Genomic DNA, 12682 nt, shown 5'->3' with positions numbered 1-12682 from the left:
CTTCCAGTCCCGTCCATGTTGCTACAAAAGTTGGGTATTCATCCTTTCTGATGGAGGCATAATACTCTATCCCCAGGGGTACAGGTCTGTGAATCACCAGGTTTACACACTTCACAGCACTCACCAAAGCACATACCCTCCCCAATGTCCATAATCCCACCCCCTTCTCCCAAACCCCCTCCCCCCAGCAACCCTCAGTTTGTTTTGTGAGATTAAAAGTCACTTATGGTTTGTCTCCCTCCCAATCCCGTCTTGTTTCATTTATTCTTCTCCTACCCACTTAAGCCCCCATGTTGCATCACCACTTCCTCATATCAAGGAGATCATATGATAGTTGTCTTTCTCTGCTTGACTTATTTCGCATACTCTTTTAAGCCTTGCCAGTCTTGGAAACTCTTTATCTCTCCATCCATTTTGAATGTCAGTCTTGCTGGATAAAGTATTCTTGGCTGCATGTTCTTCTCACTTAGATCCCTGAATATATCTTGCCAGCCCTTTCTGGCTTGCCTGGTCTCTGTGGACAGGTGTGACATTATTCTGCTGGGCTTTCCTCTGCATGTAGGGAGCTTCTTTTTCCTAGCTGCTTTCAAGAGGGTCTGCCTACAATTATAATTCTTCATTCTTACTATTAGGTGTCTCAAGGACTTTCCAGAATCTAAAATCTTGGGGGGAAACCGTCTTGCTGGATAAAGTATTCTTGGCTGCATGTTCTTTCACTTATTGCCCTGAATGTATCTTGCTAGGCCTTTCTGGCTTGCCAGGTTTCTGTGGAGATGTCTGATATTATTCTTATAGGCCTTCCTTGTACATAAGCAATCTCTTCCCCCTAGCTGCTTTCAAGAGCTTCTGTCTAAAATTATGATTCATCAGTTTCACAATCAGGTGTCTTGAGGTCTTTCTAGACTCTGCTATCTTGGGTGTGACCTTTCTGCCTCTAGGACCCGAATGCTGGTTCCATTCTTCAGATTGAGAAAATTTTCCTGGAGAGTTTGCTCAAGTATATCCTCTAGTTTTCTTTCTTTCTCCTCCCCTTCAGGCATTCCAATAATTCTGACGTTGGAATGTTTCATGGTCTCATTTATTTCCCTGATTCTGTTTTCATGGCTTCTAAGGTGTTTGTTCCAGGCCTCATCCTGATCCTTTTTCTCTATCAGTTTGTCCTCTAGATGACTAATTCTATCTTCTACCTCAGTTAGCCTAACTGCTAGAGAATTTAGATTAGATTGGAACTCATTGATAGCATTGTTAACATCTTCCCTGGTGGCTTTTACCTCTGCCCTAACCAATTCCATTTTGTCATTAATGGCTTCTCCAACCTAGTCATTGACTGGATAATTGTCAGCCTGAATTCCTTTTCCGACCTACTGTTTATGTCCATATTCAATAGCTCTGATGGAGAAGGCATAGTCTCTGAAGTTTTCCTCTGTTGGGCATTCCTCCTCCTTGTAATTTTGGTGAGAGATGGCTGAAGGGATGTGTAGCTGAATATCAGCTGTGGTGCAGGCAGAGTGCACCCTGGGACGCTTCTGAGCAATTGGGAGTCCCCACCAAAAAGAGAGAAAAAAGAAAAAAAAGAGAGAGATAGGAAAAAAATAAGAGAGAGAGAGAGAGAAATAAGACCCAGCCTGAATGGACCCCAAAAATAAGATTTATTTAGGCTTAATATTTATTTTGTTTGTACACTTTATAAAGTATACAGACAAATGAAAAGACTGACAAAAGTAAATGACAAGAGGGGGTGTCTGGGTGGGCTCAGTGGGTTAAAGCCTCAGCCTTTAGCTCAGGTCATGGTCTCAGGGTCCTGGGATCAAGGCCCTCATCAGGCTCTCTGCCTGGCAGGAGGCTTGCTTCCCCCTCTCTCTCTCTCTGCCTGCTTCTTTGCCTACTTGTGATCTTTGTCTGTCAAATAAATAAATAAAATTTTTAAATAAGTAAAAGGTCTCCCTCCAAGATCACAGAATCTAGAAAGGCCTCCAGACACCTGATTGTGAACTATCGAATCACAATTGTAGACAGGAGCTATTGAAAGCAGCTAGGAGGAAGAGATTCCTTACATACAGAAGAAGGCCCATCTGAATGGTCCTCTCAATTGATGCATAATAAACATTTGACAAGATGCAAAACCTGTTCCTGATTAAAACGCTTCAAAGTATAGGGATAGAGGGAACATTCCTCACCTTCATCAAATCTATCTATGAAAAACCCACAGCAAATATCATCCTCAGTGCGGAAAAGCTGACAGCTTTTGAAATCACTCATTTGAGATCAGGAACACGACAAGAATACCCACTCTCAGCACTCTTAATCAACATAGTGTTAGAAGTCCTAGCAACAGCAATCAGACAACAAAGAGAAATAAAAGGTATTCAGATTGGCAATGAAGAAGTCAAACTCTCTCTCTTCGCAGATGACATGATACTTTAAATGGAAAAACCCTAAGAATATCATTGAATGAAATATATGGAGACAATCTACAGAAACATGACTTCACAGATAACACGCTGTTAATAAAAATGTATCGCTCAATAATCACTCTCAACATGAATGGCCTAAATGTGCCCATAAAATGACACAGGGTTGCAGATTAGAAAAAAACGACAGGACCCATCCATATGTTGTCTACAAGAGACCCATTTTGAACCTAAGGATACATCCAGACTGAAAGTGAAGGGATGGAGAAGCATCTTTCATGCCAATGGGCCTCAAAAGAAGGCCGGGGTAGCGATTCTCATATCAGATATATTAGATTTTAAACTAAAGACTGTACTCAGAGATACAGAAGGACACTACATCATTCTCAAAGGGACTATCCACCAAGAAGATCTAACAATTGTAAATATTTATGTCCCCAATATGGGAGCAGCCAATTACACAAGAAAACTGTTAATCGAGATAAAGAGTCATATTGTTAGGAATACATTAATAGTAGTTGATCTTAACATGCCACTCTCAGTAATAGATCATCCAAGCAGAAAGTCAATAAAGAATCAAGAGCATTGAACCAGATGGACCTCATAGATATATACAGAACATTCCACCCTAAAACAACAGAATACTCATTTTTCTTGAGTGCACATGAACCATCTCCAGAATAGATCACACATAGGTCACAAATCAGGGCTCAACTGATACCAAAGATTGAGGTTATTCCCTGAATATTCTCAGATCACAGTGCTTTGAAACTGGAGCTCAACCACAATGAAAAGTTTGGAAGGAATTCAAACACCTGGAAACTAAAGACCACCTTGTTTAAGAATGGTTGGACCAACCAGGAAATCCAAGAAGAACTGAAAGAATTCATGGAAGCCAATGAGAATGAAGACACCTCGGTCCAAAACCTATGGGATAGAGCAAAGGCAGTCCTAAGGGGGAAATACATAGCCACCCAAGACTCCCTCAAAAATATTGAAAAATCCAGAATATATTAGCTGTCTCTACACCTTAAAAACTAATCAACAACAAATTAAGCCAACTCCACACACAAGAAGGGAAATAATCAAGATTAGAGGAGAGATCAATGAGATAGACACTGGAGATACAGTAGAACGCATCAATGAAACTGGAAGCTGTTTTGTTTTGTTTGGTTTGGTTTTAAGAATCAAAAAGATTGATAAACCATTGGCCAAACTAAACCAAAAGAAAAGAGAGAAGGCCAAGATTAATAAAATTATGAATGAAAATGAAGAGATCACGACTAATCCCAAGGAAATAGCAACAATCATCATAAATTATTCACAATAGTTATATGCCAATAATTTAAGCAACCTAGATAAAATGGATGCAATTCTGGAAATCTATGAACTCCCAAAATTAAACCAGGAAGAAACTGACAGCATGAATAGACTGATATCTACTAAAAGATTGAAGCAGTGATCAAAAACCTCCCCAAAAACTAGAGCCCAGGACCTGATGGATTTCCTGGGGAATTCTACCAAACTTTCTAAGAAGAAATTACACCTATTCTCCTGAAGTTGTTTCACAAATTTGAAGCAGAAAGAAAACTTCCAGACTCTTTTTATGAAGCCAGCATTACCCTGATCCCCAAGCCAAACAAGGACTCCACCAAAAAGGAGATTTTCAGATCTCTTTTCAGATCCAATATCCCTGATGAATATGGATGCTAAGATTCTCAACAAGATCCTAGCTAATAGGAACAAACAGTACATTAAAATGATTATCCACCATAACAAGGTGGGATTTATTCCTGGGTTGCAAGGGTGGTCCAACATTCAGAAATCAATGTGATTAACAAATCAATAATAGAAGAGACAAGAACAACATGGTCCTCTCAATTGATGCAGAATAAACATTTGACAAGATGCAAAACCTGTTCCTGATTAAAACGCTTCAAAGTATAGGGATAGAGGGAACATTCCTCACCTTCATCAAATCTATCTATGAAAAACCCACAGCAAATATCATCCTCAGTGAGGAAAAGCTGACAGCTTTTGAAATCACTCGTTTGAGATCAGGAACACGACAAGAATACCCACTCTCAGCACTCTTAATCAACATAGTGTTAGAAGTCCTAGCAACAGCAATCAGACAACAAAGAGAAATAAAAGGTATTCAGATTGGCAATGAAGAAGTCAAACTCTCTCTCTTCGCAGATGACATGATACTTTAAATGGAAAACCCAAAAGACTCCACCCCCAAAGTGCTAGAACTCATACAACAATTAAGTAATGTGGCAGATTACAAAATCAATGTACAGAAATCAGCTGTTTTCTTATAAACTAACGATGAAAATACCAAAAGGGAAATTAGAGAATCAATTCCATTTACTATAGCACCAAGAACCATAAGATACCTGGGAATGAATCTAACCAAAGAGGTTAAAGGATCTGTGCTCGAGGAACTACAGAACACTCATGAAAGTAATTGAAGAAGACATGAAAAGATGGAAGACCATTCCATGCTCATGGATCGGAAGAATAAACGTTGTTAAAAGGTCTATACCGCCAAGAGCAATCTATACTTTCTATGCCATCCCAATCAAACTTCCACCAGCATTTTTCAAAGAGCTGGAGCAAACAATACTAAAATTTGTATGGAATCAGAAGAGATCCTGAATTGCTAAGATGTTGAAAAAGAAAAACAAAACTGGGGCATCACATTGCTGATTTCAAGCTTTACTACAAAGCTGTGATCACACCAAGACAGCATGGTACTGGCACAAAAGCAGGCAAATAGACCAGTGAAACAGAGTAGAGAGCTCAGATGTGGACCCTCAACTCTATGGTCAACTCATCTGCGACAAAGCAGGAAAAAATATCCAGTGAAACAAAATAGTCTCTTCAATAAGTGGTGCTGGGAAAATTAAACAGCTATGTGTAGAAGAATGAACCTCAACCATTCTCTTACACCATACACAAGGATAAACTCAAAATGGATAAAAGCCCTCAACGTGAGGCAGGAATCCATGAGAATTCTAGAGAAGATCATAGGCAGTAACCACTTTGACATCGGCCACAACAACCTCTTTTCAAGATATGTTTCCAAAGGCAAAGGAAACAAAAGTGAAAATGAACTTTTGGGACTTCATCAAGATCAAAAGCTTCTGCACAGCAAAGGAAACAGTCAATAAAACAAAGAGGCAACCCACAGAATGGGAGAAGATATTCGCAAATGACAATACAGATAAAGGGCTGATATCCAGGATCTATAAAGAACTCCTCAAACTCAACACACACAAAAGAGGTAACTGTGTCAAAAAAAAAAAAAAAAAAAAAAAGGCAGGAGACATGAAAAAACACGTCTCCAATGGAGACATACAAACGGTTAACAGACACATGAAAACATGTTCAACATCACTAGCCATCAGGGAGATTCAAATCAAAACCCATTGACATACTCCCTTATACCAGTTAGAATGGCCACAATTAGCAAAACAGGAAACAACGTGTGTTGGAGAAGATGTGGAGAAAGGGGAACCCTCTTGCACTGTTGGTGGGAATGCAAGCTGGTGCAGCCAATTTGGAAAACAATGTTCTCCAAAGTGTGGAGATTCCTTAAGAAACTAAAAATAGAACTTCCCTATAACCCTGCAATTGCACGACTGGGTATTTACCCCAAAGGTGCAGATGTAGTGAAAAGAAGGGCCATCTGTGCCCCAATGTTCATAACAGCAATGGCCACAGACACCAAACTGTGGAAAGAAGCAAGATGCCCTTCAACAGACGAATGGATAAGGAAGATGTGGTCCATATATACTATGGAGTATTAAGCCTCCACCAGAAAGGATGAATATCCAATTTTTGTATCAACATGAATGGGACTGGAAGAGATTATGCTGAGTGAAATAAGCCAAGCAGAGAGAGTCAATTATCATAGGGTTTCGCTTATTTGTGGAGCCCAAGGAATAACACGGAAGACATAGGGAGATGGAGAGGAGAAGGGAGTTTGCGGAAATTGGAGTGGGAGTCGAACCACGAGAGACTGTGGACTCTGAGGAACTTACTGAGGGTTTTGTAGGGGTGTGGGGTGGGAGGTTGGGTGAGCCTGGTGGTGGGTATTGTGGTAGGCACGTATTGCATGGAGCACTGGGTGTGGTGCATAAACACCGAATTCTGGAACACTGAAAGGAAATAAAAAAATAAAAAAAAGGTCTTTTAAAAGTACCTAGCCAAAATAAATACATAAATAAATAGAATTTTAAAATAAGTAAATAAAAATAACTGTCAAAACAAACAAACAAAAAGCAAAACAAAACAAAAAATAACTGTCAAGGTTTAAAAAAAAAAAAAAAGATTGTTTCATAAGGCCCACTTTCCTCCAGTGGGATGAATTCTAATTGTATTTAGAAAAGTTTCTGCTCCTATTATGACATTTAAATGAATCTAATTATCCATAAGTTTGTGTATGAAGGCAGTAATTGAACATTTATATGAATTAAATGAGTCTTTAATGATTTTCCACTAATTAGAAGAGCTGTGCTTTTGGGGTCTCTGCAATTAATAAAGAAGGCCATTGACATATAGTTACCTCAGAATCTTCTGGGTAGTTTGGTAACGCTCGATTTACAAGGTGGCTGACTCCCCCAAGTCACTCCTCATGTAGCGTCTTTGATAGATATCTATTGTTTTTTTTCCCTTCCACAAAAGCATGGTTTGTGAGTACGTGGAGGTTTTGGCATGTTGGACAAACTGCCACTAAGTTTTTCCCATTATTCCCTGGGGACTTTCTTAGTACATTATCATCTAAGTTTATAGAAATACAATGGTCAGTCTGTCCAGTGTTGTATATAATGCAGATTAAGTCTGAGTCAGGTGGTACTTCTTGGAGGGTTTCTCCTACTTTATATATTTTATAATATATAAGCACCAGAATCTAAAGAAAGCAGTCATTTGCATTCTAAAGAAAGCAAATAACATTGCTAAAGAAAGCAATGTTATTTGCTTTCTTTATAAGTTTATAATGCAAATATCTCTGATAAACTTTGGTTGGAGTGTCAGACTGAGCAGTAGGCACAAAGATTGTCTATGCATGTAGCTATTGTGATAATCTCTTTACATAAAGTCATTTATATTTAATTTATAGGGCTTTTTTAGTTTATAGTCTATATTTAGTTTATAGGGCTTCACAGAAAAGGGCAGCTTCAGTTCTTAAATGATTCCAAGTCAAAATGTGAGAATAAAATAAAAATATCATTTTGGACATCTGTAGCCAGGCATTGAAGAACACAGAAGATATCAGGATCTAGTTGCATTAATAGTGAATAGTTTTAAATACCTGTTATTGAAATATTTTTTCCATTACAAACTTTTATTTAAATTCTAGTTAGTTAACATACAATGTAATAATGTTTTCAGAAGTAGAATTTAGTGGTTCATCACTTAAATACAATACCCAGTGCTCATCACAACTGCCCTCTTTAATGCCCACCATCCATCTAACCCATTCCCCACCCACCTCCACCAACCCTCAGTGTATTCTCTATCATTAAGTGTTTCTTATGGTTAGCTTCCCTCTCTTTTTTTCTTTTCCTGCTTCCCATATGTTCTTCTGTTTTCTTTCTTAAATTCCACATATGAGTGAAATCATATGGTATTTGTCTTTCTCTGACTGACTTATTTCCCTTAGTGTAATACACTTTAGCCTGATCCATATTATTGCAAATAATAAGATTTCATTCTTTTTGATGGCTGAGTAATATTCCATTCTATATACATACCACATCTTCTTTATCCACTCAACAGTCAGTGCCCATTTGGGCTCTCTCTGTAGTTGGGCTATTATTGAAAATGCTGCTATAAATACCAGGGTGTATGTACCCCCTTTGAATCTGCATTTTTGTATCATTAGGGTAAACATCCAGTAGTGCAGCTGTTTGATTGTAGAGTAGTTCTATTTTTAATCTTTTGAGGAATCTCCACACTGTTTTCCAGAGTGGTTGTACAAGTTTGCATTCCTACCAATGGTGTAAGAGGGTTCCCCTTTTTCTGCATTAGTCACCAACATCTGTCATTTCCTGTGTTGTTAATTTCAGCCATTCTGAGAGATGTGAAATGGTGCTTGGTTTCAGTACATGTTGATAGCAAACGAACATGTAATGTTGGATTCAGCCTGCCCTCTAAAGACAGCTACTTCTAACACAGTTCCACCTCTGTGGATGACCCAGCTGCCTCCTCCTTTAGCCTCTGGCTGGGTCCTTGCTGAAATCCCTTGTAGCCCTGAGTAGAGTTCAACTCCTTTAGAGACAGAGTGGACCTGCTGATGGTGGTACTGATGTCACTAGTCACAGGATGCCCTGTGGGGGCTGCACAGGACAGCTGCTTAAGGAAGCAGCAAACAAGTCAGCTTTTCTTGGAAGCTCTTACTGTGCTTACACTTGAACTCCAACACCAGCTTTGTGTACGTGTTGAAGGTGGTGACCGTCAATGCTATGCAGCAGCTGAAGGAAAGCCAGGTCGAGTAGAAGGCCTAACCATAATTCCAAGCATGCAGTCTCCAGTCTTCTGGACCCAAGCTGGCAGTTGCCTGGAAGACTTGTGAATACATCATATGGACCACCATCCCCAGAAAGCCTCACAGGATGGAGGCAATTGTTGTGAAGACACTCAGCTTGACCCTGCAGCCCAGATTCCCAGTGAACAGCAGGTCCATTAGTACCAGGAAGAAGCTGAGAAATTCAAGTCCGATGGACAAGAACTGGTCTCCCAGCGATAACCACAGGATATTTACCACAACCCTCCAGGGAGGATGGGGGAGGAAAGGCTTCGCCATCAACCACTTCCCTCCAAATCAGAGAGTGGGATGATGTGGGCCTTGCAGTGTAACAAACTCCAGTAGTCCTTTCTCACCTCTCTCAGTTGGTGGTGGGAGTTCACTGAAAGTTTGGCACCTCTCCCCTGGTTCTACCACAGTTTCCTCACAGGATTGCCACATGACACTCCACAATGTATGGAAGGAGAACAGGTCGTCCCCAGCCTCCCCAGCTGTATTACACCACCTCCTGGGATGATGTGTTGGTGCTCACCCCATCCAAGGGCACTGGCACATCAAAGCACTCAGTTGCAAGAACTTTTCTGCACACAGGCTTCAGCACCTTCTAGGTGCCCACAAACCAATAGGTGTTGAGGAGGGATGTTGGGGAGAGGCTGAGTGACAGCATGTTGAGGATGGCAGATAGGAATGTCCATTGGCCAAAGGAGGCCTTTAGGAGTTCCATCTTCTGGGTGAGATAAACATTTTGAGTCAATTAAGGCAAGATAAACTCATACACTTTTGAAGTTCTGAGGCAAAGGTGTTTCAGTTCCTCTTCTGCTTGGTCTTAATGGGTTGCATGGAATGTGTATCTGGTGGGAAGATGAGTTAGGCCCCGTTGGTTTTGTTTTGTTTTGTTTTGTTTTAAATTAACATATAATGTATTATTTGCCTCAGGGGTACAGGTCTGTGAATCATCAGACTTACACATTTCACAGCACTCACCATAGCACATACCCTCCCTAATGTCCATCACCCAGCCACCTTATCCTTCCCCCCACTCCCAGCAACCCTCAGTTTGTTTTGTGAGATTAAGAGTCTCTTATGGTTTGTCTCCCTCCCAATCCCATCTTTTTCATTTTTTCCTAACCCCCACAACCTCCTGTCCTGCCTCTCAAATTCCTCATATCAGATAGATCATATGATAATTGTCTTTCTCTGATGAATCAGGCCCCCTCTTGCCATCAGAGGGGTGAGGTAGTATCTGAAGTGGTGTCTTTTCATGATTTTGATCTGTTTTTCCCTGATGATAAATGATGTTGGACATCTTTCTATGTGTCTGTTGACCATCTGCATGTCTTCTTTGGAAAACACTACTATTCCTATCTTCTGCCCATTTCTTACTTGGATTATTTGGTTTTTTGGGTGCTGAGGTTGATAAGATCTGTATCAATTTTGGATCCTAACCCCTTTCTGATACATCATTTCCAAATATCTCTACTATTCCATAGGCTGCCTTTTAGCTTTGTTGACTATTTCCTGCTGTGCAGAGTTTTCAATCTTGATGAAGGTCCAGTAGTTCATGTTTGCTTTTGTTTCCCTTGCCTCATGCAACATGTCTGGTAAAAAGCTGCTGCAGCTGAGTTCACAGAGGCTACTTCTTAATGTTCCCCTCTAGGATTTTGATGGATTCCTCTTTCATGTGTACAGCTTTCATCTATCTTCAGTCTCTTATTGTGTGTGGTGCAAGAAAGTAGTCCAGTTTCATTCTTCTGCATGTGGCTGTCCAGTTTTCCCAGCACCGTTTGTTGAAGAGACTGTCTTTTTTCCACTGGATAGTCTTTCCTGCTTTGTGAATACTAGCTGCACATAGAGTTGAGGGTCCATTTCTGGGTTCTTTATTCTGTTCCATTGATCTATGTGTCTGTTTTTTGTGCCAGTACCATACTGTCTTGATGATTATAGCTTTGTAATAGAGCTTGAAGACCAGAATCATGATGCCCCCAGTTTTCTTTTTCAGAATGAATTTTGCTACTCAGGGTCTTTTGTGGTTCTCTTTCTTTCTTTCTTTCTTTCTTTCTTTCTTTCTTTCTTTCTTTCTTTTAAGGTTTTATTTATTTATTTGACAGAGAAGGAGAGCATGGGCTGGGGGGAGGAACCAGGGGAGAGGGAGAAACAGGGAGCCTGATGTGAGACTGGACCCCCACACCCTGAGACACCTAGGTGTCCATGGGTCTTTTGTAGTTCTGTAGAAATTTTAGGATCATTTGCACTGGCTTTGTGAAATATGCTTTTGGTATTTTGATAGGGATTGCATTAAATGTGTAGATTGTTTAACGTAGTATCTTAACAATGTTTGTTCTTCCAATGCATTAGAATGGAATGTTTTTCCATTGTTTTGTGTCCTCTTCAATTTTTTTCATCAGTATTCCATCTTTTACCTCTTCAGTTAGGTGTGCTCCTAGGTATCTTATGGGTTTTAGTACAATTGTAAATGGGATAGATTCCTTGATTTCTTTTTCTGCTCATTCATTATTGTTGTTTAGAAATGCAACAGATTTCTGTACATTGACGTTGTACCTATGACTCTGCTGAACTTGGCACTATGGTCTCTCCTTTGCCTTCAAGGAGTCCCTTTGGTTATTTCTTGTAGGGCTTGTTTAGGGGTCACCAGCTCCTTTCTTTCATTTTTGTTTGTCTGGGAAACTCTTTATCTCTCCTCCCATTCAGAATGACAACCTTGCTGGGTAGAGTATTCTCAGCTACATATTTTTTTTTCCCAATCGTGAAGCTGACTATATTCTGCCACTCCCTTCTGCCTGCCGAGCTTCTGTGGACAGATCTGTGGACCTGATCTGTCTTCCTATGGAGATTAGGGTTTCTCTTCTCCTTGCTGCTGTCAGCATTCTTGTATGTCTATTTTGTTATTTTGGCTAAATGTCTTAGTGGTGGCCAGGTTTTGTTGAATTTAATGGAGTTCTCTGTACTTCTTGGATTTTGGCGTCTGTTTCCTTCCCCAGATTAGGGACATTTTCAGCTATAATTTCCTCAAATAAGCCTTCTCTCCTTTTTTCTTATCTTCTTCTGGGACTCTATGACATGGAATATTATTATGCTTTAAGGAGTTGCTGATTTAACCTAAGCCTGCCTTTGCGATCCAATACCTTTCTTTCCCTCTTTCTTTCAGGTTATTTTTGTCCATAATTTTATCTTCTCTATCACTGATTCTTTCCTCTGCTTTGTCCATCCTCATTTTCTTTGCTTCCAGTCTGTTTTGCATCTTGGTTACAGCATTATTTATTTTGGCTGACTAGTTCTTAGTTCTTTTATCTCTGCAATAAGGGATTCTAGTATCTATAATGCTTTTCAACTCCAGCTAGTATCCTTATGATTATTGTTTTAAATTTGGTTTAGACATGGTACTTGTATCTATATTGATTAAGTCTCTGGCCACAATTTCTTGTTGTTTCTTTTTGGGTGAATTTATTGTCTTCTTATTTTGCCTGGGTCACTTTTGTTGTATGTGATTGTCAGGAAAGTCTGTTGTACTCCTGCCACTGAGAGCAAGGTCTATATTAACAACTTCTCCCCACCCCTCAAAAAGGAACCTAGAAAGCTATATCTTAGTTACGTTTTGATCTGCTGGTTAAAAGATGTTAGAGTTAAAAAAAAAAAAGTTAGATCTTATTTCCCCTAAAGTTGAGGTTTTACAGCACCCTATCATCAGTAGACTTTGTGCGTGCAAGGGGCTTGTACT

General features: G+C 39.8%; 1 pseudogene; it reads right to left on the bottom strand.

Annotated features, from left to right (window-relative positions):
• Positions 1 to 8824: 8824 nt before the first annotated feature.
• On the bottom strand, positions 8825 to 9699 carry LOC116583932 (annotated as a pseudogene).
• Between the last annotated feature and the right edge of the window lie 2983 nt (positions 9700 to 12682).

The sequence above is a fragment of the Mustela erminea genome, chromosome Y, assembly GCF_009829155.1.
Source record: "Mustela erminea isolate mMusErm1 chromosome Y, mMusErm1.Pri, whole genome shotgun sequence".
In the NCBI taxonomy this organism is placed as follows: Eukaryota; Metazoa; Chordata; class Mammalia; order Carnivora; family Mustelidae; genus Mustela; species Mustela erminea.
The sequence above is the reverse complement of the archived record's forward strand: the minus strand, read 5'-3'. Positions and strand labels throughout refer to the sequence as shown.